At 35.5% G+C, this 26,601-nt stretch overlaps 1 protein-coding gene and 1 pseudogene across 1 annotated transcript in view; one reads left to right on the forward strand and one right to left on the reverse strand.

Annotated features, from left to right (window-relative positions):
• The window catches only part of ADGRL3 (adhesion G protein-coupled receptor L3), a 777,343-nt gene that overhangs the window by 600,887 nt on the left and 149,855 nt on the right, over nucleotides 1-26,601 (reverse strand). Inside the window, exon 2 of the mRNA XM_081813155.1 lies at nucleotides 2,784-2,852. The gene's annotated coding sequence lies outside the window, so the exon portion shown is untranslated. The remainder of the gene's footprint in view (nucleotides 1-2,783; nucleotides 2,853-26,601) is intronic.
• LOC145720382 (large ribosomal subunit protein eL28 pseudogene) overlaps nucleotides 21,510-26,601 on the forward strand; it is a 40,959-nt pseudogene continuing 35,867 nt past the window's right edge.

A 26,601-nucleotide genomic window follows, 5' to 3' on the forward strand; every position in this document is an offset into this window, starting at 1 on the left:
TGTAGGGCTCAATTTCATGACTGAGATCATGACCTGAGCCAAAATCAAGAATCAGATGCTTAACCAACTGAGCCACCCAGGCGCCCCACCATTTTTTGTTGCTGTTGTTGTTATTTATTTGGGCATGTAGTAATCAAATACTCTTCAATTTGTAATCTTTATTTAACACTTCTAAAATCAATTGTCTAAATATGAGTAGTCTAGTTAAAAATTGACATTAATTCAGTTAATGCACTTATCCAAACTCATGTAATATCGGTACACTAAAATATTCTTAAAAACAATCACTGCCATCAAAATCCTGTGAGATACAACCTGACTTCCATTAGGATGGCTATAATCAAAATTCCAATAACTTTTGGCAAGGATAGGGTGAAACCAAGACACATGTCTGGTGAGAATGTGAAATGGTGCAGCCCCTTTGGAAAGCAGTTTGTTAGTTCCTAAAAAGGTAAAATATTCAGTTACCATATATTCTACCACCGGTATATATCCAAGAGAAATGAATACATATGCTTACATAAAAACTTGTACATAAACGTTCATAGCAGCCATTATTCATAATAGACGAAAAGTATTAAAAAAACCCCAATGTCCATCAACTAATAAATGGATAAACAAAATGTGGTATGTCCATAAAGTGGAATATTATTCAGACATAAAAAAATTATGTCCTGATTCACAGAACAAGGGTAAAACTCGACAACATTGTGAAGAGGGTAGGTACAAAAAGCCACGTATTGTATGATTCCATTTTTTATGGTAAATCCGTAGAAGCTGAAAGTATATTAGCTGTAGCCAGGGAACAGGGCAAAGAGGCAAAAGTGAGTAAATGCTCATGGGTATAATCTAGATAAAAATGTTCTGGATTAGATAATAGTGATGTTACACAACTTTGTGAATATACCAAAAAATACTAAATTGTATACTTTTTAAAAGAGTGGATTAATGGTATAAAAATTATATCACAATTAAAAAACAATGGAACAGGGCGCCTGAGTGGCTCAGATGGTTAGGCGTCTGCCTTCGGCTCAGGTCATGATCCCAGGGTCCTGGGATCGAGTCCCTCATCGGGCTTCCTGCTTCTTGGGAGCCTGCTTCTCCCTCTGCCTCTCTCTCTCTCTCTCTCTCTGTCTCTCATGAATAAATAAATAAAATCTTTAAAAAAAAAAAAAACAACAATGGAACAAACACTGTTAATCATTTAACACTGTAAAAACCCCCATGAATCCTCTAAAAACTTCATATTTGGGTGCCTGTAGCAGTCATTATGTTAAACATTATAAGGTCTTAATTCCTCCCTATATTTTGTGATGAAAATGAGTATCAAGGAGAGGTTCTGAAATTTTCTTCCCACAACCCTACAAATACCCTTAAGCACTCTGGAGACATCTTGGCTGGAAAATTAAGCTCTAGTCCAGCAAACATGATCCTTGCATGGCTGCTCCAAACCTACTTTTCCAGATTCATCTCCTAACACTGTCCCACTGCATGAGTAATCCTTCAGCAACATTAGAAATATCAATCTTTCAATGGCCATTCCTTGTTCCTTTGTGTACCCTTTCATAAGCTCTTCTGTTAGCTTAGAATGCATGACCTCACCTTCTCTGCCTCAACAGCCCCGCAGTGAATTTCATAACTTCTATGAGGATTTCAAGAGCCTCCAGCAAAAGTGACTTGCTCCCACTTTTGTTTCCCTAACAGTTTGCCAGTGACTCTTATAAAATGTATACAGTAATTTCTATAGAGTTTCATATCTTTCCCACCAGCATTTAACTTCTCCAGAGCAAGCATATCTCAGCCTTGCATGGCTGAATTTTTTGAAAAAGACAATTGAATCAGGCTGTTTTTGTTTATTTAACTAATTTATATCACTAAGTACCAAAAACCCATTTCATATTCAACATAGTAAAAGAGCGTCTGCAAAATTTATATGTTAATGTATACATAAGCTAGTAAATACATATAAAGTAGATTCAATCATATCTACTGTGGGAAATAGGAAACAACGTTCGCCTATGTGAATGAATGTGCTGAAGAAAGCAGTGGCAAAGAAATTAAGGCAAAAATATCTAAAAGAAGGAATATCAATTGGAAATTTTATTGCCTACAAAGGTGAGTGCAATATTTTTATAGTCTTAAATTACTCAGTACTCTCCAAGTAAAAAGTACAGAATCTTTTAAAATAGATTTATAATAATTTATAATACATACCATTAAATCAACAACTCAAAATTAAATGAACATGATTTAATGTGAATAAGAAAACTGGTATTTCTACTTTTAAGCTGTATATTTATAATAATGTACATTCTAGATATTACAAAGTCACTTGACAGAAATTAACATGGTAACTTCAAGAACATAGGAAATTCCAATTTTACTGTTGGTTGATTAATATAAAGACCTACTTGCCTTCAAATGATTTGCTGAAGAAGATGCAAATCATTTATTAATATGTGGAATGTAAATTATTGTTAATAACACATTTATTGTTCATCTACCTAGAGTATACCTCCTTAAATGGAATTCTGTATATTTTTGGGAAAATAAAATTGACAATTCTTGTAGACAAATATGTAAATTTAAATATGTAAATTTATTTGTCTACAAGAAATGTCAATTTTATTTTCCCAAAAATATACAGAATTACATTTAAGTAACTCATTAAACAATTTTCAATATGATCCTCATGAAAACATATACTAACTTGAATGGAAACATATTAAATACACTTTGAAATTACTAACAATTATGATTGGCAAAAATTATCTAATAGTTACCTTAATTTGCTCTTCAGTAGCTAAAAGTCCATGTTCTTTTCCTCCGATTTACAGAACATTTAAACATTTCTGTAAAAAAAATACATTAGATGATGAGAAAAAAATAATACTTTATGGTTATACTTTTAGGACTATTTGGGTATAATCATTTATTTCTTTTTATTGGTCAAGTGCCTTTTTTCCCACAATGCTTGGGGTATAGCAGCAGAACCATGGTATAAAAAATGAAATTCTATTTACCTCTGACACATCTTCTTCAACCATCTAATTTACTGTATCACTCACTGGGAATAATTAGATATGGGAATTTAAATATCTTCCTAATTTAAAAAAGATGCAAGGGACACCTGGGTGGTTCACTGGGTTAAGTGACTGACTCTTGATTTCAGTCAGGTCATGATCTCAGTGTCCTGGGATCAAGCCCCAGGACTGGCTCCGTGCTCAGTGGAGAGTCTGCTTGAGATTGTTTCTGTCTCCCTCTGCTCTTCCTGCTCATGCTCTCTCCCTCTCAAATTAATAAATCTTAAAAAAAAAAAGTGTCCATTGCTAGAAACCAGAAAATTTCTTAGAGCTCATAGAACTTATTTTAAATTTTTTTTTTTTTTAAGATTTTATTTGAGAGAGAGAGAATGAGAGACAGAGAGCAGGAGAGGGAGGAGGGTCAGAGGGAGAAGCAGACTCCCTGCCGAGCAGGGAGCCAGATGTGGGACTCGATCCCGGGACTCCAGGATCATGACCTGAGCCGAAGGCAGTCGCTTAACCAACTGAGCCACCCAGGCGCCCTCATAGAACTTATTTTAAAAACTTACATCTTCTTTTATTTTTATTTTTTAAAAGATTGAAGTATTTATTTTGGAGAGAGAGAGCAAGAAAGAGAGCACGCGCATGGGCAGGGGGAGGGGCAGAGGCTGAGGGAGAGTATCCTCAAGCAGACTCCCCGCTGAGGGCGGGGACGGCCTCCCGACTCCAGGCTCAATCCCAGGACCTTGAGATCAGGACCTGAGCTGAAATCAAGAGTCCAACACTTAACTCACTGTGCCACCCAGGAGCCCCTGCAACAGATACTTCTAATAAGATCCTGGGATGTGTTTAATCACTTTTACCATTAGAACTGCTGTGTTAGCCTGGTGATGGGTATCAAAGAGGGCACATACTGCATGGAGCACTGGGTGTTATACGCAATGAATCATGGAACACTACATCAAAAACTAATGATGTAATGTATGGTGATTAACATAACAATAAAAATCAAAAATAAAAAAAAAAGAACTGCTGTGGAAAAAAAATTGAGAAACACCTTAATATATATCTTGCCACTTAATCATATATGCAAATATGCTCTCTGTGTATTTATGTAGAGATGATGATTACAATAATTTAAACAAATTCATATTTTAAAAATAATAGAAAGGAAAAATATAATAGAAAGAAATAAACAAAGAGTTTACTTAAGTGGTATATTTACAGGGATGATTGCTAGTCTTCATTTTCTTTAAATTGCCATAATATTTTCTATTTTTATTATTAAACTAATATCAACATGTCAGACATTTTACCAAAAAGGGGGAAAAAAAAGAGTAATATCCTTCAAAGAAGTTTCTTTGGGATTTCAATGTTTTCTAATGGCTCTGCACTGGTCATATCAGGTTTTAAACTAGAAAGTTTAAAAAAGTAGTGAGTCTATTTAAAATGTGCTTTATAGGAGCATCAGCTGCATTAGTTAATTATTATGAAACTTGGTATTTATTATGCTATTCGTAGTAGTATGCTATTAGCAAAACGTTAAGTAATCATATATGTGCCAAAACAATGACAAAATCTAGTACCTATTCTATAATATTGTCCTCAAATGGATAAGGAATTAGATATATGCAGAAACTCATTAGCATAAAATTAAAATTAAGTTCTCCTTTATAGAATCACTACTGATTACCATCAGATATATTTGAAAACAAATTAGTGTAAAAATATTCACTAATAAAAGCATTATATTTTGTTTGAGTTTTTTAAGCTATATTTTTCCTAGTGAGTAGCCACCCATATATGCTCAATTAGTGAGGTTTTGTACCACAAGAGCAATTCATTCCATATCTGAATGGTATGCCTGACTACTTGAACAGGCAACTGAGAGCAATTTTTTGGCAATTTCTTGGCTGTACACATAAGGTATTGTTTCCCAGTTTTTGAAGAATAAGCCCATCCTTTTTTTTTTTTTTTTTAAGATTTTATTTATTTATTTGACAGAGAGAGACACAGCGAGAGAGGGAACACAAGCAGGGGGAGTGGGAGAGGGAGAAGCAGGCTCCCCGCTGAGCAGGGAGCGCGATGCGGGGCTCGATCCCAGGACCGCGGGATCATGACCTGAGCCGAAGGCAGACGCTTAACGACTGAGCCACCCAGGCACCCCTATTTATTTGACAGAGAGAGACACAGCGAGAGAGGGAACACAAGCAGGGGGAGTGGGAGAAACAGGCTTCCCGCGGAGCAGGGAGCCCGATACGGGGCTCGATCCCAGGACCCCGGGATCATGACCTGAGCCGAAGGCAGACGCTTAACGACTGAGCCACCCAGGCGCCCTAAGCCCGTCCAATCTTACAAATATTTTACATGTCTGAACAATCATGGGTAGTGATAGCACAGCCTCTCCTAGAATTATCCTTACTCGGTAGATTTTGTTTCTCCCAATTAGGAAATAAATTCTGATATCTAAACATGACTTATTCCACAAAGTTCTCCCTAACAGCACCAAACAGACGACCCCACAGACAGAACCAACCCTATGTTCCCTGATGCTCCCATACCCCTGTGTATATTCTTCTATATGGCTGAACCCATACATTGTAATGTGAATTGCTTCAGAACAGAGACTGTGACTACTTCTTCAGTTGGTATCACCCCGCCCTAAAGAACCAAGCATTTAACAGGACCTCAAAAATGCTGACTGGGTAAACAAAACATTGTCTTTTTAGTTTAAAAAAATTTTAAGTATTTATTGGAAACTGTCTGTATTGGTCTCACATAAATTGAGACCAAGAACAAAAATGCACCATTATGTGTCTTTGAGTTTGTTAGCATAACTATCTTTATAGGTCCATTTTCCTTTTGCTCAGAAGATCAGAGAATCTTCAATTTACAATTTGGCTATTCAGTGTCTCAACACTTCATCCAATTATTGCCCCTTCAGGCACTTCAGAGTTAGTAGACAACTCAGAGAGCCGACAAGTCAGACAGAAGAACAAGCTTACACAGGGTCACAGCTTTCTAAGTGGAAGGAGACCAGGTCAGAGGTAAATCACAGAGAAGGAAAAGGGGAATACCTGGCTAAAGGGAATTGAAAACCAAACAGAAGGGAAGAAAAGGTATCATATCAAGTGACACTCTTCTATCAGCATAAAGTGTTAGCCTGAATTTCTTTTCCTATTAGTAAACTTGCTCTAAAAGGGATTCTTAAAAGGAGCTATTAGAATAATTATTTGAATAATTTGACTACTTCGAAGGAAACACTCAGAAAGGATAGAAAATTTGGTGTGTTTATATCTTCATATTTTCAGCACCATTCAAAAGTGACATAAAAAGAAATTCACTAGCAGTTATTGCCACGCTTCGCAAATCAGATGGAAATACCTGAATACTAGATTGCTTTAATTAAAAATTAAAAGTTAAATTAATCCATCCTTTAGAAAAAAACTTGTAAACAAGCAGATATATAAGACAGCAAAAACGGAAAATAAAATTATAAGAATTGATTCACCAACTAAAAAAAGGGAATACATAATAAAGAAAAATGTTCAAAACAAATTTTCTAGTCATGAGACAGCAAGTTTAAAAAGTAGAGCAACATTCATTCATTCACCAAATATATACTCTGTGCCCAGGCACAGTTCTAGGTGCTATGGATTCAGGAGTGAACTAAACAGACAAAAACAGCATTCACAGAGTTTATCCTTACCTTGTGGTTGAGGGGTGAGAAAAGAATGAAAGAGAGAGAAAGAAACTGACTATATTCTTCAGAGACTTTTTGTATTATTTTTAAATGTTAAACACTTCATATTTTTGAATATTTTATATTCCCATTAACCTTAAATTTTTTTAAGGTTTCAAGGACTTTATATTCTCATTTTACCTTATAAAATTCCTCTGAGGTTAGTATGAACATTACCTTGTTTATTTTACAAATAAATATTCTGAGACATTGAGTGGCAAAGCCAGAATGTCAATACAAGTAATCCAAATTCAGTCTATACCCTCCAGCTTCTCAAACAGCATTATATTGACTATCACTGTCCATATTTGAAAAGAGGATGTTTATAATGATAAACAGTAATTTTCTGTAAATGAATTCTTTCGGGAATAATCATCTCAGAATTTTGTAACACTGATTATTTTTTGAAGGTACCTTGGCATTCTAATATTTAAATGAGATTCCAGGAAATCAAAGTAAAAATTAGTCTGGAATTAAGATGAAAATATATTTTATTGTCTTGGTCTGTGAGGCATTAATTATATTTATGTTACATCTCCTACTGAACTTTCCAATAAAGGTTCAGGAAGCAATGAAGAATTCATTTGTACAAACATTAAAAAGATCATTCTAGGGATGCCTGGGTAGCTCAGTTGATTAAGGGTCTGCCTTCGGCTCAAATCATGATCCTGAGGTCTGGGATCGAGTCCCACATCGGGCTCCTCATTCAGCAGGAAGCCTGCTGCTCCCCCTGCTTGTGCTCTCTCTCTCTCTCTGACAAATAAATAAAATCTTTAAAAAATAAATAAAAATAAAATAAAATTAAGATCATTCTAGTGTCAGTTAAAAGGTGTTTTGCAGCCTAAGATGATAGCTATGTTTTTTTTTAAAAAAAGATAAGTGAAAACTGAGATTTTTAAAAAATACAGTGAATTAGTGAACTATTTGCAAGGTAATATATTTTGTTTTGTTTTGGTCTATGAGAGTCCTTAAATCATTTTTAGAACTAAACAGTTAAATATTAGGTGCCACAATTTTATTATCTGTAAAAAGAAGTATATAGCCTTCCATCTATCATTTCCAACTATTTGGAATGAAATAAGTAAATATGAGTCAAAAGGCAGTAAATAGACACATTAACTGCATTATGACATTCCATCTCCACATCTTCAAGTAGGTTTTCCAATGCTACCTCTTTAGTTATGATGTTCAAATCATTTTTCCAACTACCCCCCTCAGTTTCTCAATCTACCAGTTGTCTTCAAATACCTTCTACTTTCATTCCCTATCAATAATGTGGTGGTACATGATAATGGTTATTTCCTCAGTAGACTATTCAAATTTGTCTTTCATTTCTATTTCCAGTAATTTTACAGATTAGAAAGGTGCAACTGATAAAGATTATCATGGTTATCAGGTGATGGTGCTTAGACAAGATCCCAAGGCATTTCACACTTAGTCTGGCCTCCTGCCACTTCAGGCTGTCACCACTGGCCCCATACTTGGAATATTGCAAGGTGCAAGAACAGCACCTTCTCATTCATATAGCACCATTTTATCCCCACTCCTAGATCCCTTGCAAACAGCTGCCAGAATAACCTGAGACCTCATTTTTCCCATGATGATTTCTGCTCATTAATACACAAAACAGGGCGCCTGGGTGGCTCAGTTGGTTAAGCGACTGCCTTCGGCTCGGGTCATGAGCCTGGAGTCCCAGAATACAGTCCCGCATCAGGCTCCCTGCTCAGCGGGAAGTCTGCTTCTCCCTCTGACCCTCCTCCCTCTCATGCTCTCTGTCTCTCATTCTCTCTCTCGCAAAAAAAAAAAAAAATACACAAAACACCATGTTGCTTTCCACAGGGTCTGGTTTTTCAAGATCCTCTAGGATGAATACATTATTTTCTATTACGAACATTTTTTGACACTACTCTACTCCACCAGACAGAATTTCCACATCAGCAAGTTGAGGTTGCTGACTGGCTCCTGAGACTGATTATTCCAGATAGAGTGGCTTGTTAATGTATCAAGAACTGTTCTGTGCAGTTCTCTACACTTATACTTTGAATACCATGCTAATGTTATGCTAAGGTCTCATTCTCCAATGAAATTAGCCTCAACACTTTAGGTACAAACAGGTCTGTAAACTTCTGGTGCATTTTAAATCAAGAGTGCAAAGTTTAGTCCTCAATGTGCCAAATTTCCACATGTGATCATTTTCAGCCCCCAAGAATGTAAGCCATTGTATAAAGGAGGGTGTCTCAGGTGCAATTTTCTATCAACGTAAAACTGGACAAAATTGACAATAACAACTATTTCAGGACTATGGAAACTGACCAGTCATCCAATCAATTTAAGGGTTTATGCCAGAAAAATTATCCTACTTTTAATAAGAGCAGTGGGAATCCTGTAGTATTTTTGCCTGGAAATTCTACTCTCTCACCCTACAACTTCCAGCTAGACTCTTAGGTCATAAAACAAACCTTAATGAATTTAAAAGAATTGAAATCATAAAAGTAGACTGTATGACCAAAACAGAATGAAATTTAATTTTTTTGGAAATCCCCAAATATTTGGAAATTAAAAAAACATTTATACATATCTCATGTATCAAAGAAATTAGAAAATAAATTAGAAAATATTTTTCAACTGAGGAAAACTAAAGCAGAGCATATCATAATTTAATGGAATGCAGCTAAAGCTGTGCTTAAAAGTAAATTTATAGCCTTAAACACTTAAGAAGAAAGAAAAGTAAGAAAAGAAAAGCAAATTAAGCAAAAAGAAGAGAAGAACGAAAGGAAAAAATGTGTGACCAGAAGATAATTATAAAATGAAAACATTCCCACTACTTATTCTGTTATTAAAAATCCCTTACCTTTTCTAACCCTTAGTATCTTCATCTTTAACATGATAATTAGAATAAGTTACTCATAACCCTCCTCTGCTGAAAAACATAATTGGTATTTTTTGGAATAGCCAACAGATCTATGATATTAAAAATATATACTACATAGAAAACTCATAGTTTATTAATTGGGGAAAAGGACTGCTGATAATCCAAAACACAAAATAATCTTGAAAACTTATTATACACAACATTTTTACTTGTAAAAGATTGAACCTCTTACATTTTGTTTTGATGAATATTAAAAGAAGTCATAATTAATGGAAGATAGGGAAAAATTATTAGGGTGACAGTTTGCCTGCTTGCATACAGAGGAGAGCAGAAGATAGCAGAGAATATATTGGACAGGACAGGAGAGAGTAGGGTAGGACAGGATAGGGAAGGCAAAGGGAAGGAAAAAAGAAGAACCCTTAATTGGTGTCTACTATATACCAGCCACGGGGCAATATCAAGCATTAGAGAAGTATATACAAAGACCCTGTCTTCATAGAAAAGAGTTTTTATTTATTAAAATCAAAATAAAAGATTAGGCCTTTTACTTATTTCCTTTCATTTGCAATTCAATTACACTGAGACTGTTTCTTCCTTCACAGAAATGGCAATGTCCTAATGCATCAGTTCATCAGAAGTCCATGGCATACATAACCCCAAAACTCTCATCCCAGCAGGTATGTGCTAAGGTGGTGCACTTGAATGATATTTCTTCCAGGGATCTGTTTCTGATATATGCCTTCAGCTTATAAACATACTAAAAGGCAAGGACATTATTCTCTCCCAGGTATCCAAAACTAACACAAAGCTTTTAAACACACAAATACCGCTTTCTCTGAGTTTAGCCTAGGACTGAATCAACCAATGCTTTAGCTTATTCCTGGGTAAGGACTATGCAGCCTGTTACTCTAACCCTAAGGACTCTTGGGTGTCCAGGAAGATTATTTCCTCAGCAATGTAGTTTTTTTCTTTCCCTGCTTGAGAAACAGCTTTTAAGTTATCAACATAAAAAGCAATCATTCAATTTAATCTGTGCATTTACCCCTCAAAAGTGCCTATAATTACACATATTTGCATCCTAATTATAGTTTCCAAATTCTATAATAGGAGTTACCAAGCTTTCATTTATAATAAAATATGCCTACATTCTATACTTTTAAATAATCATTTATTGGTAGAACACACTGAAAACCACCCCATTACTTATATCTTGTTCTGTTTCATTTTAAAAATTTAAATGAGGAACTTTAAAAATGCCTAAAAATGAAAGCTCTGATATATGAAAAGGTCTTTTTCTTTAAACATTATCCTCTCCTTAATTATCAGGGTTTTGTTTTTTAAGATTTTATTTATTTATCTGACAGAGAGAGACACAGTGAAAGAGGGAACACAAGCAGGGGGAGTGGGAGAGGAAGAAGCAGGCTTCCCGCAGAGCAGGAAGCCGGACGCAGGGCTCGATCCCAGGACCCTGGGACCATGACCTGAGCCGAAGGCAGACGCCCAACGACTGAGCCACCCAGGCGCCCCAATCAATTATCAGGTTTTTAGCTCACAAACACGTACCTTCCCTTCATGACTATTCTAGTAAAAACAGTTCAATCTCAAACTATCTCATATAGTGAAAATAGCTTAAGAATAAGTTTTTGTGCCAACACATACTACCAAATATTTTCTACAGACTCATGATTGGATTTTTATACATTTATGCAGTTTCTGTTAGTTCTAGAAAAATGACTTTTATCTCCCATGTCTATGAGGCCAAATTGTCGGCTGATAATCAATTCCAAGGAAAATCCAGTATGCCAGAATCCTAAGTTTTACTAAGGATGAGAACCTGGTGTCTAATGAAGTGTTCTCAAAGGTTTAAAAGAGTTTGGATTGCCAAACCAGACGCTGCATCTCAGATAAGCTTCTTCCAAAAATCCTCATTCCTCTGGTCATTAAAAAAAAAAAAAAAAATCAATGAATGTATTCTAACCAAAGTTTAAAAAGCTTCTGAGAAATGACCTCTGCCAAAGTCCTCTGGGGACTTTCCAACTGTGCAGGGGGCAGGGTGTGGGATCAAAAGCAGAAAGAAGGAAGTAAAGAAATGCTTCTGAGCAAGTAAAAAAAAAAAAAAAAAAAATCTAGCTGGAGAACTAAAAGGGATTAGCTTACATATCAAATATCAGATTTCCATTACACTGCTACTCTGCTTTCTCCTCTTTTTTCTGGCCCATTCTTGCATTGTCTGTAGTTCATTACACGAAGCTTTATTTTCCCACTTTTTGTAAGATTTCAAGCAGAAAATCTTCAATACTGAAATCTTTAAAATGGTATGCTTTACATTACACAGTAGTAAGTACCTTATCTGAGACTCCACTATCTGGAAATCAGACCAATTTAACATACAGTCCTAAATCAGGAAATATACTTAAAAGAAAAAAATCTCACACTGCACTAACACCTGATGAACTTGACTCGCAGAGAGGCCTTCAATCAAGATTTAGTCATTCTTTATGTTCTCCAGTATTCTAACAATGAGAAATCAGAAGCAGAAGCTGCACACAGACAAACATCCACCACAAATACCTAAAGATCTGAGGAAAACTGAAAACTACTTCGAAGGAACTGTGGAAAGAGTTTTTATTCAATTAGCAATAATCGCACCTCAGATAAACCTCATTCTGTCAAACATCTGGAGTTTTGCAAACTCTTTAATTGGGTGGATGTTTGCCTCAATTTTTCAGAAATTTTTCTGTACCCAAAGAACCCCCCCACCCAAGCAAGACTCTATATAACTGAAGTTTTACTCATGTACAATTCAAAATAATCATAAATCAATAAGGTCAAATTTACAGGTATTATATAGACAATTAAAAGTTAAGAGCCTTGGTAAAGTATAAAGGATATGTGTATGTTTGCGTGTATTTTACCCATCCCTTTTGAGGACATCACTTTTAAGTATATTTATTTTATTTCTATATATTACATATAGAAAAAGATGAGAAGATAAATACATATTTTAAGTCATTTAGAGATCAAATACCCATGAGGGGGAAATCCATATCACTCCTTCCGAGTGTCCACTAGAATTTTTTTTTTAATTAGTTGTTTCTTTTTGGGGGGGCTGGAGGAGCATATTTCTTCACAGGCCTTTTAAAAATAATAAATGTTGGGGCACCTGGGTGGCTCACTCAGTTGAGCATCCAACTCTTGGTTTCAGCTCAGGTCATGATCTCCAGGTCATGGGATCCAGCCCCAGGTCAGGCTTCGCACTCAACACAGAGTCTGATTTTTTTTTTTTTTAATTTACCTGGTATTGAATTTAGTTTACATTATTACTAAATATAACCAATTTACTTTGAAGTACACATGCAGAAGATGTAAAGGAAATACTAATAGTTAAATAGAAAAGTTTTTCCATTTTTGCTACTTTTCTTCCTAACAAAGTTAATTTCTCAAAATTTGTATGATAAAATACACAAATATAACTTTACCTATCACTATAAAAGAAAATAAACTCTATGTTTCTTAGTCCTTCAAAATAGTATTTAAAACTAAATGACCATGTTTTATGTAAAACAGTCATATACTGATCTTCTCTTACCTATTATTATATACCTATTATAACTATAAGACTAGCATGCTATGGTTATTATGGTCAAAAATCAAGACCAAAAAAGAATAAGATATTTCTGGGATAGTGGCAGAAAAGAGGTTTAAAAACTTGGCTGAAATAATTTTTCAGCCCCCAAAATCGATTTTTTTCTTCTAATGCCTGGCAAAATCCCTACTAATAGGCAACAGCTTTTAAATTCTATATTTCAACTTTAACCTTTACTTAATAAAATGGATGAATATTAAAATACATTTATATATATTTAGATTCCAAGTTAAAAAAAAACTATAGCCATGTTCATTCAAGAATCAATCCAGCAAAGAAAGCCACAGTAAACCTGGAACTGGGCTAGCTAACAGCCACCAAACTGAATTAAACATTATTCCTGCTCCCAGAGCACTCACAGCCAATTGTACAAATTCTTAATAATGTACAGCACTCTTGGTTTGAAAATATTTAATTGTCAACATTAGGGATAAGAATAATAATGGCAACAATAACAACACAACAGCAATAAGCTTAAGAGGTCAACTAACTTAATCAAAAGCACAATTTAGATTACAATCTGGACAAACTGTGTTAATAAGCACAATGGAGTACAAAGGCAAATATACTAAAAATATTACCTAAATATTAAATTTCAAATAAAGATAAAATCCTTCTCTATTTCACTGCAGGCAAAGAAAGTCAAATGTCACTTGATCCAATTAAGCCAATTTAGGATACACAAATACTTAAAAGCCTGAGCCATACTAAGTGATGAAGGCAAAATGGACTGAGTCCAAATCTGCTTTATTTGTTTAGATGCTATTTATTATGGCTCTATTTTATTATAGGGTAATAAAAAAAATTACAAGGCAACATCCTGTTATTTTCCACTGGGAAAAATGATACAGATGCACTATTAAAAACTCAGCTCAGACAGCAGCATGTCAGGCTGCATGCCTCTTTGTGCCTTTACAATGTGTCAATAGACACTGATGTTCATGCAGCTGATGGTAAAACTAGCCTAATTATTGCCACTTAAATGTTCCATAAAATTGTGGCTTTATAGAAATGTAGAATCTTTAACTCTATACATATTGGAAGGTAAAGAGTTGTTTAAAACAACTAAGCCCCATTATTTCTTTGTAAAAAATAAAATGTCTTAATTTTCCCCCTAAAACTACTACCCTATTTGCAGGGTAGTTAGCATATCGTGAAATCACTATTATCAAATCCTAAATTGTGAGCCCTATTTCAAATCAGTTATCTAATAAGTAGCCTAATTTGTTGAGAAAGTGAATGAGCTTCACAAAAGAAGAGCAAAGGAGAGGGAGAGAGGGGGAGAGGCTGAGAGAGAGGGAGAGAAAGGGAGAAACCAAGAAACAGACTATTGAGAACAAACTGATAGTTACCAGAGGGGAGCCTGAAATGGATGGATGAAACAGATGTTGGGGATTAAGGAGTGCACTTGTCCTGATGAGCATCGGGTGCTGTACGGAACTGGTGAATCACTACATTGTACACCTGAAACTAATATAACAGTGTTAACTATACTGGAATTTAAAAGAAAATAAGATTATAATCAATTTTAAAAGATTAAGATAATTGCTTTTTTTGAAGATTTTATTTATTTATTTGAGAGAGAGAGAGAGCAAGAGAAGAGCCACAGAGAGAGAGAGAGAGAGACAGCACAAGCTGGGGGGAGAGGGGGGCAGGGAGAGGGAGAAGCAGGCTCCCCACTGAACAGGGAGCCTGATGACGACAATGCAGGGCTTGATCCCAAGACCCTGGAATCATGACCTGAGCTGAAGGCAGACGCTTAACTGGCTGAGCCACCCAGGTGCCTCAAGATAATTGCTTTTCTAATAAGCCCTATAAATATCATCTTTTCTCCTTTCATCATTATTCTCATCAATCTACATTCATTGTGTAGTGAAAATGTTGCAAGCATTATATAGAATTCTAACTATACAAAACAGAAATACTCATTTTTTTTCTGTTATTTGAGAGACAAAAGATAAGGAAAATTAGATTTTGGTTAGTTTTTGGCACTTCAAAGGACACCAACTGGTGTTCCACAGTTCTATCCATTTTAGATGGGAAAATGCTGTGCTGTAGAGCTTGAGTGTTTGGAACTACTCTTAGTTTTGAAGCAGACGCAGCTTTAGATTTACTGCCATAAAGCATCTCCTCAAAACTTCTGATCCAAAAGCTGAGAGTTCCTGACATGCACAGCACCCCTGCAAAGTACTCCTGGACCGCGTAAAAATGGAGAGCAGAGATAGCACCGAGGAGGGTACACTTTCGTCCCCAATATGTGGATGATGCTTTTTGAGGTATTTTAGCTCAAATGATCTTGAACATCAAATAGCCTGTGTTTGCTAAGAGTCTCCTCTATGCCTGTCCATTTCCCAAAGTATTAGTCCCTTCAGCAGCTCTGCAGAGCTAAAGAAAATTAGATTTTACAGTTTAGAAAAGTCAGTTATACTTGTGAGTGGTAGATGGCATTAAAGATTTTTTTTGGCACTGTCATCTCCAAAGTCAAGTAGCCAAGTAAACTCAATATTACAATCTGCCGTTTTTGGGTTTTTTTGTTTGTTTGTTTCATTTTTGTTTCTGTTCAGAACAGCCAAGTTTGGTTAGGAGGATGCCTGGGCAGCAGCATCTGAATGGCAGTCATAATGTCATAACCATTGTTTTATGGCTTGAGCATAATGATATTAGCCAACAATACCCATCTCATCTTCCATTCCCTTTACCAGATAAACACTGGGGGGTAAGGGGGAAGAGGATCATTTAGAGACTATCCTACTGCTTAATGTTCCCTCTAAAAATTCAACCTAAGGCTAAAGTAAGATTTGTCATAATTGCTAGAACAGTTTTAAGAACATGACTGCAGGATTATTCTTTACTTCATCAATTATAATATGCACAACACAGCTACTCAAAACTTGATGATGACATTAAGATATGGTTACTATGGAAGAGAAAAGACCACTGCAAGTCACATTACACTAACTTTACTGGGTTGTTTTTTTTTAAGATTTTATTTATTTATGCAACAGAGAGAGACACAGCGAGAGAGGGAACCCAAACAGGGGGAGAGGGAGAAGCCGGCTTCCCGCCGAGCAGGGAGCCTGCTGCAGGGCTCAATCCCAGGACTCTGGGATCATGACCTGAGCCGAAGGCAGATGCTTAACGACTGAGCCACCCAGGTGCCCCTAACTTTACTGTTATTACTGAATTTTGGTGATCTCTCAAATGCCCTGTCCTCACCTGTAACTCCAACCTGTTTGTATACATGGTCACACACATTGAGAACATCCTTCTCTGATTCTCCATCTGTGTTAATGGCTTCATTTATTTGTTCATTCATTCATCCTACAATATTTACTTGAAATCTACTCTGCTCTAGACACTGCAATATTCTGTGTGGTATAAAAATAAATAACAAGAGAGTCTTGCCTTCTAAGAAACTTAACACCCTGTGGAAACAGAGTTGTGTAAATAGTCAAAAAACATGAGGTAAACACTATTTAAAAGAAGAACTCATGGCAGTAGAGATGCAAAACAGGCTCTTATGCAAAACAAACATCACAATCTTGCCTTGTGCATTCAATATTTCACATGCATATATCATCCATTTTGATGAAATTATGTACTTGTTTTTCTTACCAAGTTTATAATAATCATTTCACATTCATGTATCATCCACATGATAACCCCTTGGAAGATAGGATATACCATTATGGAGTGGTTCGACCACTAGCCAAATTAATCACTGATCATGCATATAACATATAAAATATATATGTAATAACAGTAAACAACCCATGAAGTCTGGCTATGCTGATTAAAAACTCTACCTGACACTGAAGCATGAACTTGAAGTGTTTGTGCCTTAATTTGCTCATCTATAAAATCAAGACTATGAACTATTTTAAAGTGTTATTAATGGGACACCTGGGTGGCTCAGTCATTAAGCATCTGCCTTCAGCTGAGGTCATGATCCCAGGGTCCTGGGATAGAGCCCCGCATCGGGCTCCCTGCTCCGTGGGAAGCCTGCTTCTCCCTCTCCCATTCCCCTTGCTTGTGTTCCCTCTCTCGCTGCGTCTGTCAAATAAATAAATAAAATTTTTAAATAAATAAATAAATAAGTGTTATTAAGAAGATTAATTCAGTCATCCATGTGAAAACCTAGAACTGTCTTTAGCACATAATAGGAACAATTTTTTTAACCTTTTAAGGCCATCGGGCGCCTGGGTGGCTCAGTCGTTAAGCGTCTGCCTTCAGCTCAGGTCATGATCCCAGGGTCCTGGGATCGAGTCCCGCATCGGGCTCCCCGCTCAGTGGGAAGCCTGCTTCCCCCTCTCCCATTCCCCCTGCTTGTGTTCCCTCTCTTGCTGTCGCTCTCTGTCAAATAAATAAAATTAAAAAAAAAACTATTAAGGCCATAAATGTTACAGTTGATATTTTACATGCATGTATTTTAAAAATCTTTATTTATAAATTATATAACATGAGTACTATTCAACAGGTGATGAATCTGCAGCACAAAGAATGAAAAACATTCTCAAAACAAGAGAGCTACTAAATGGCAGAGTCATAAGAAAAAAAATATATCTACAATATTCATAAAGGACAGAAATAAATGACACACATATTGGGCATCATAACCGATAGGCTCACAATTCTAGACATTTCAAGAGATAAATATCACTATCAGAAAAATACTTAGCAAACTAAGAGCAAAATTTTTGCAAATATTAAAACAAATCCAAAACAGCTAAGTATTACTAGCTTTTAATTCAATTGATTTTTTAAAAAATTGAGGCCTTTGTCCCAGGAATCCTGACAAAATGAAATTATCAGTGCATTTTTTAGTAATAAACAAAAAAAAAAATTATGCAACCACTTCGGATGATATTTTGTACTACACCCATCATAAAATTGCTTCAAGGAAGTTTAATTCTTAAGTCTTTTGGAGTAGATATGCAATTTAGATATAAAATTTCGGTATATAAAATTTAGATGTAAAAATTCATGGCATTTTTGATGACATTATGTACTTGCTTTTCTTACCAAGTTTATAATAATCATTTTGTTAGTTATTTTTTGTTAAATTTTGTTAGTTATGTTTATGCTAATTTTGTTAGTTATGTTTATGCTAATAACTTTCTCCTACAGCCTTAAGCATAATTACAGTAATTTTTAACAATACAATTTCAAGGGGCACCTGGGTGGCTCAGTCAGTTAACTAATCTGCCTTCAGCTTAGGTCATGATCCCAGGGTCCTGGGATAGAGCCCGGCATTGCATCGGACTCCCTGCTCAGCAGGGAGCCTGCTTCTCCCTCTCCCTCTGCCTGCTGGCCCCCTGCTTGTGCTCTCTCTGTCAAATAAAAATAAAATCTTTAAACAAAAATACAATTTCAAAAACACAGTAATTGTTTCAACAACTGAAAAAGAATATTCCCCTCACGGGAGTAGGAAGCCAGGACATCTCTAAGTGTACCACCAGATTTACATGATGATTATTATCATAGTAATCTCTAAAACTAATGTTAGTTAGGACAAATGCTACTCATACCAACAAACTGTTACACAGAAAAGCTACTATCCTAGTAACACAGACATTCAATATAAAGTTTCCTATATATCCATGCTTCTCTTTCTGCCAGTCCATACTGTTCATCACTCCCAGAGTATCCGTCCTAAAGTAAAGGTACATTCACAATAAAAATAACTGGTTTTACCGTGGTCTAGGCCCGGCTGTAAGCCCTTTTACATACAGAAACTCATCTCATCTTCACGACATCATGAGAGTAGCTATCATTACTGCCCTGATTTTAAGAAATAGCAACAGAAGCCTAGAAATTTATTCATAATTGGCAGGGCCTGCACTAGAAATCAGGCCCGTTTAACCACTGCATTTTGCTCTTTACTTTCTTCAGCTGCTTTAATGCTGTTTATATTTCAAGGCTCAAACCAAAAGCAAGTATTTCAATAAAGCTCTTTAAAATCACGCAGTCCGTCAAAACAAATCTTCCCTTTCTCTTCTCAGAATCTGTAGCTATTCTTCTCTGACCCCTTACACTTACTGAATAGTTGCTATATGCTAGGCACTGTTTCTATACATGAATCGCATCACAAATGATGTAGGTCATAGAGTATTCTCCACTCCATAAATATAAGAAATGAAGACATTTAAAAAGACACAGGAAGTCACCGGGCTGGTGAGGATTCAACATGAGCAGCTGTGTTCTCCATACCATGCACAGCACACAACATCCTATTGCCCCCTGCAAAGAATAGAAGAGGGCTCCTATCCAGGGTCTCCTTATTAGATTCTTAGATTATTAGACTCATGGCCTTTGGTGGGTTGTGGTGCCCCTTAGCCTCAGTTTCTTCACTGGTAACCTAAATATAAAAAGTGTTTACCTCGCAGTATTGTTCAGAAAACTAAATAACACAGGAGGACGCTCACTAAACATAAATTTTAGCAGCTACTATTGTTACTATTATACAACCTTGTCATCCTCTAGGGGAAGAGCTTTGAAAGTAACCACATACTCAAAAATGTTGCCTCTCTAGTATTTAAGTATGCAACAACAACAACAAAAATGTTCATTAAATGTCTGAAGGGTTTTAGTCTTCACTATTTGGAACTCTAAGAGAGAAAAGTCCATTGGAATATGTTGTATCCAGTAGCTATTTTTCCTCATCTAATATCCAAATCCTTCTTAGAGTTTATAGAGCCTTCACAACAGTCTTCTTTTTTTAAAAAACTACCATGTTTTTAAAAATATTTAATTAAATTTAATTTAAATTAAATTTAATTAAAAAATTACCATGAAGGTTTTTTTTTTTTAAGATTTTATTTATTTATTTGAGTGAGAGAGAGAGAGTGAGATCATGAACAGGGGGGAAGGGTAGAGGGAGAAGCAGACTCCCTCCTGAGCCGGGAGCATGATGTGGGACTCGATCCCCAGGACCCCGGGATCATGACCTGAGCCAAAGGCAGATGCTTAAACAAAAGATCTACCCAGGTGCCTGAAGATAATTTTATTAATATCCCATCCTCATATTTAGCAACTCTTAACTTGTAGGAAGTTTTTACAGTTTGGGCCGAGGGCCATTTCTTCATTCCTTTTGTTCTGTTTTTGGTAGCTATAAAAACTATGGTCCAAGCCCTCTGCCATATACTTAGAGTTTACCATTTCCCTTCTTTTTTCAGGCTAAATAATCTCAGTTTCTTTAGGAATTTCACATATATCATCTTTGGTCACTTTTAAGATGCCTACCTCTAATAAATAGCGTTTATATTGGATTAAATATTATAAACTATATTCAAAGTTACCTTAGAGATATTTATATCCTTAAAATCACAGCTTGAAACTATCTAGCTCCCAAATCCACCTTGGGTGTAGACTATCTCCCTCTAGCATCCCTCCCAGGCATCTCCATTGCATCCTACCCCTCAGACATTTTCTCAAAAGACTGAAAGAAATCCCCTCCCTCCTATGCCTCTCTCCACTGATAGGAGGGTACAAGGAGGTCATTTTTTAAGATATTTCTCCCACAGAAATGCAATCGAGATAGAAAACCAATACTACAGATGAAGACTAATCAGTACTATATATAATAATATGTATAGTAATGAAAATAATAACAGGATAATAGTGAATACTAAGAACTGAATATGTACTAAGTGATTTAAAATTCATTCATTCAATAAATATTTAATTAATTTAACAAATGCATTAAGCTGCTCCTTTGTGCTCAGCATTTTTTCCAGGTGCTGGGAATAAAGCAATGAACAAAACAAATATTCCTAACTTTGAGGGACTTAGATAACAAAACATGCTAAGTACAATATACAGTATGTTTCACAGTGTGAATTGATAACAAATGTGTAAGGATTTAAACTTTTTAGATAGTGTAACAAAAGAATCTTTCACTGAGAAGGTGACATTTCAATAAAAACCTGAAGGAACCAAGATAGCAAGGTCTGTGGATATCTCTGGCAAGAATGTTCTAGGCAGAGGGGAGCAAGTGCAAAGGCCCTCGGGCAAGAGGTGAAAAGGATTTTAAATACCAGCAAGGAGGCTAACAGGCTACAGGAGAGAAAGGGAAAAAAATGATGGAAGGCATCAGACAGCTAACAAGAGGCTAAATCCTTATTTTGGTACAATTTTGTAGGCTATCATTCACACTGTCTTTTATTACACGGGATAGAAAGCGGCTGGAAAATCTTGGGGAGAGTAAAATTTATGACATTCTAAACAATGACTCCGGTTGCAGTGTTGGGAACAGATTATATGGGAGAGGTGGACCAGTTAGAAAGACAGGATAATAATCCAGGTGAGTGAGGACACATTTTAGTTGGAAGGCGGTGGCAGGGTAAGGAATGACAAGTTGTAGAATTTTCAACTTTTCAACGTATGTAAAGTACAACCAACAGGTTTTACTTGTAAATTGGATATGAGGTGTGAGGGAGAAAAAAGTCATTGTTTTCTACATTTGCAACTGAAAGGAGTTGCCATTTTTGAGGCTGTTAAAAGCTTCAGAAAACATGTTAGGTGTGTGAAGGGGAGAGTAAAAGTTTAGCTTTGGACTTAGTAAGTTGGAGGTATCTATTAGAAAACCTAGTGGAGATGTTTGACAATGTGGCTAAATATGTGAGCCTGCAGTTGTCGTAAATGTTTGGGCTAGAGATAAAAATTTGGGAATAATCAGAATTTAGATAATATTTAATGCCAAATAAGAAGGTATCACCAAGGAAAAGAACATAGGTAGAAAACAGAAAAGTAGCAAAGACGGAGTTCTGGGCATCTCTGAGATTGGGGATGATAGAAACTATTGACGAGGGCACCTGGGTGGCTCAGTCGTTAAGCGTCTGCCTTTGGCTCAGGTCATGATCCCAGGGTCCTGGGATCGAGCCCCGCATCAGGCTCCCTGCTCAGCGGGAAGCCTGCTTCTCCCTCCCCCACTCCCCCTGCTTGTGTTTCCTCTCTCACTGTGTCTCTCTCTGTGAAATAAATAAAAAACAAAATCTTTAAAAAAAAATTAAAAAAAAAGAAGAAGAAACTATTGACAAAAACAAAGGTAGATACCAGAAAAATAAAGGAACACTAGAAAAGTGGGGTGCACAAAAGAAAGCTGAAAAAAGGGTTTCAAGGAAGAGAGACAACCTGTATCAAAGGCTGCTGAAAGATCAAGTAAAGATGAGAAGACTAAGATCTGATCTCTAGATTTCACAGCATGAACACTGAAAAGAACAATTTTGATAGGATGATCAGGATTAAAGCCTGATGGTTAAAAGACGATGGAAGGAGGAAAATTCGGTCAGAAGCTTTCATCCTCATACCTGTGTATAAGCGGAGTAAATTGCCCATAATTAATCACCCCGGTTCTAAGGTCTGCACCTTAACCACTGGCAATATTGTAGTCTCCTTCACCCATCATATGTAAGTGATTGCTTCTGACTTACGTTAGAGCAGTGTTTTTTCATAGAAATGCTCCAATTTGTATATATTGAATATTTTCTCCTTGAGTTCTTGATTTTTGCCTTTCTTCCCAAACAGATCAAGGTGTTTACTGTTTTAGATAACTTTCATGTGTCTGAAAACTGTCATATTTATATATTTTTATCAAGAGGCTCCCCAGTTATTAAAGCCAAATAGCTACCAAAAAATGTGGCTTTTGATGCCTAAATGAAACCATGCCCATTATGAAAAGCGTAAAATAGTCTTAAAAATACTTATAATACAATGTAAACTAAAGAAAGCAGGAAACCAAGGTAGATATATATAATATTAGAATTGTTTTAAAAGAATATAAAAAGGGTAAAATAAAATATATTAAATATTTTTAAAATTTGGTGACCTCATAAGTGAAAAGTTCTTATTTTCTTCTTTTCTGTATTCCTTAATAGATACACATTAATATGTTAATGGAAAAATACCAACATGCCATACTATGTTATCCTTCAATATAACAAAAAATTCTACTGCATTAATTCTATTATACTGCAATTCATGCCCTTAAAAAAGTTTTCTTATTCCACGATATTTTAATGAACCTCATATACACACTAAAATACATAGTGATCTTTAATAAGCAATTTAATTTAGTACATCTATATTGTAAAATCAGAAAATGTAATCGTTTAGTAAAAGAAGGCTATGGGTCACTACTTTTCCCAGATTAACATGATAAAATAAGCTTTAAAATTTGCTAATGCCAATGGATAATGAACTGAATTTGTAATGACAGAATTTAAAATTAATGTCACTTGATTAACTAATTCAATCATCTTTGCACATATAATCTGACCAACATTTTACTGAAAAAAAAAAAAATCCAAAGCACTGTATTTTGTCAGTAAATTGTATCACTAAGTTGTCAAATACCAGGGAGTAAATTGAGATATAACCTAAAAGTGTTCAGTGAGGAACAAAATACCAGATAGTTCAACTGGTTGTGTCAAACAGAAAAAAACAACCTTTTCAGAGCAGGACTTAACAGACATGATATTTTAACTGGTTATTTTTTTACACTTATCTTTGTCCTGCTTATGATAAATAGTAAAATGCATTTGCAAGAAGTTTTGTTTATGAAGAGAAACTGCAAGGGAAATTTTAATGTTTGTTTTTAATTTAAAATGAGACCAAGCAAAGAAAATTAAGAAGCAAAATCTGAAGAAGCTATTTAATATAATGACCTTGTCGAATATCCCATGGAATGAATTGTGTTTGCTTCACTAGAGTATTACAAAATGCTTACAGAAATGAAATAAAAACCATGATCAGTATTATGGAAATGGAAAAAGCTATTGTAGATGGTCATTAGTTACATAACTATTTTTTTTTCCTCTTTAAGGAAAAACTAATTTTGGATGCTTCCTCTTAATATGTGGAATCATTTTTACTGCATTAACAAAAACAATGTTCCATTTTACTAATGAAGTACCAAAAGACAGTGCATTTGAAGTAGCCTGAGTGTTCTGAAAAGAATTTTATGTAACATATTTCTTTTTTTTTGCAATTATGTTGTTAATCACCATACATTACATCATTAGTTTTTGATGTAGTGTTCCATATTTCTTAAGGCTTAAATGCAAGCCTTCTAACATCATTGTTTGGAACACAGAAACCTATAACCTTAACTAGACACTAATGAGAATACTAGTAGGTAAGTAATCTGAGTCGGGGCAAAAGCTCTGATATTCTTAAATTTTTAGAAAACAGAAAAGGAATTTATCATGAATAAAAGAAACAAAATTGTGTCAAATTTATATAATTTCCTCTATCCACTGGTCATAAATATCACATTCTATATATAAGGTACTAGTGTTTAAGTTTTCCTGTAGGAATAGCATCCACAGGGGCACCTGGGTGGCTCAGTCGTTAAGTGTCTACGTTCGGCTCAGGTCATGATCCCGGGGTCCTGGGATTGAGCCCCGCATCGGGCTCCCTGCTCAGCGGGAAGCCTGCTTCTCCCTCTCCCACTCCCCCTGCTTGTGTTCCCTCTCTCGCTTGTCTCTCTCTGTCAAATAAATAAATAAAAATCTTTAAAAAAAAAAAAAGAAATAGCATCCACATATATATTTGTATGGACCAAAAATAATAAAGTATTAAATTGTTACTATTACTAAATCTTAATATAATAAAAGAAACCAAATTAACTAATTAACAAAATTGTTATTACTATTAAATCTTAAATTAATAAAAGGAACCAAATTAACTATTGGATTCAAGATTATACTTTGAAACTTGAATATTACCATGAACATTGTATCTGCAGCCAAAAGACCATACTTGAAACAATTTATTCTTCATACATCTAGCCAACATTTATTGAAAAACTGCCATTTCTTTTCTTTTCTGCTGGATGTATAACTCCCATAGGAAGGCTGGCATAGCTGTGCTGGGAAGTGAAATGGTCAGCAACTACATAGTACATGTATACATATACATGTATCTTGAGGAAAAAGTAGAGTCAATGTCTGCTGGGACTACCAAGGCAGATTTTGTCTAAATAGACAGGCCACAAAGGGCTCAGTCACAATCACCAATTTTAGACAGATGGGTAAAATGGAGGTTTTAGTATTTTGATATGTACCTTCACCTGGAAACTTAGAAAATGCTTTTAAACCAAGTACATATAACAGGAACCTGCTCAATTTCTGTGGTGTGAATAATGCATTAGAATAATTTAAGGATTGAAAAATTAGTTTAAAAGACAGGCTATGTATATACATATATATTTTGAAAGTAAAATACATGACTCTGAGAGGAAGAGTTTTAGAAGAGGCTTAAAGTAAAATTAGCAGAAGCATATTAACAACAATCAATTATAATAATATAATGCTCACGGTTGTGGCATCTGTTTATAGCTGATGAAAATATTTTATCTTACTTGACCCTTACAGCATTTCTGAGCAGTAAGCAGATTTCATTTCACCAAAGTTTAAGATGAGAATGTCAAACCTTAGCTGCATCTCAACGAATATCATCCATCAGGCAATTAAAGAATTGGTATTAGAAAAGAGGTCTCTAGGGGCGCCTGGGTGGCTCAGTCGTTAAGCGTCTGCCTTTGGCTCAGGTCATGATCCCAGGGTCCAGGGAATCGAGCCCCCAAATCGGGCTCCCTGCTCGGCGGAAAGCCTGCTTCTCCCTCTCCCTCTGCCCCTGCTTGTGTTCCCTCTCTCGCTGTGTATTTATCTGTCAAATAAATAAATAAAATCTTTAAAAAAAAAAAGAAAAGAGGTCTCTATACTCCTATTTTCATAAAATAAATCTAGTCTTTATATTTCTACTTTTAAGTTAAAGGGCCAAGGGCAACTTATTCTGATCCACTGACCTTAAATATTCCGATCAATTCAGACTGGTGACTGAAGGAAAAGTTGAAACCAGAGACTGACCTGCTCTAGTAAGTATAAACTGCAAGAAGAAAAGAGGCCATAAAACTATACCGCTGTTCAAACCAAGGCAGAACAGAGACTCAAGGTGAACACTAGAAGCTTTTTTAAAGAGTCTTAGCAAGGTCATGCTGATAAATTGAAATGAATAAGACTTGGAAGTACTAATAAATCATGCTAATTTCTTCAGAACCCACTGTCCTGGCCTCTCTGAACCCAGAGGTAATGGGCAGATCATTCACATTCCTGATTAATAATTTTGAAATTTTTATATATCTTACAGTAGCTTATTGAGTCAGAGTTCAAATTCTGTATTCTATTTGGGTCACTAGAGCATAAAAAAAAAAGTCTTATCATGTCTGGGTAATAGAGGACTTCATATGAATATAATATATGCCATTGTGTTCATTTCCCAAATAAACAACCTCAACCATTAAAATTTCTTCTCATACCCT

The sequence above is a fragment of the Leptonychotes weddellii genome, chromosome 2 (genome assembly GCF_054177405.1).
Source record: "Leptonychotes weddellii isolate Sample4059 chromosome 2, ASM5417740v2, whole genome shotgun sequence".
Taxonomy (NCBI): domain Eukaryota; kingdom Metazoa; phylum Chordata; class Mammalia; order Carnivora; family Phocidae; genus Leptonychotes; species Leptonychotes weddellii.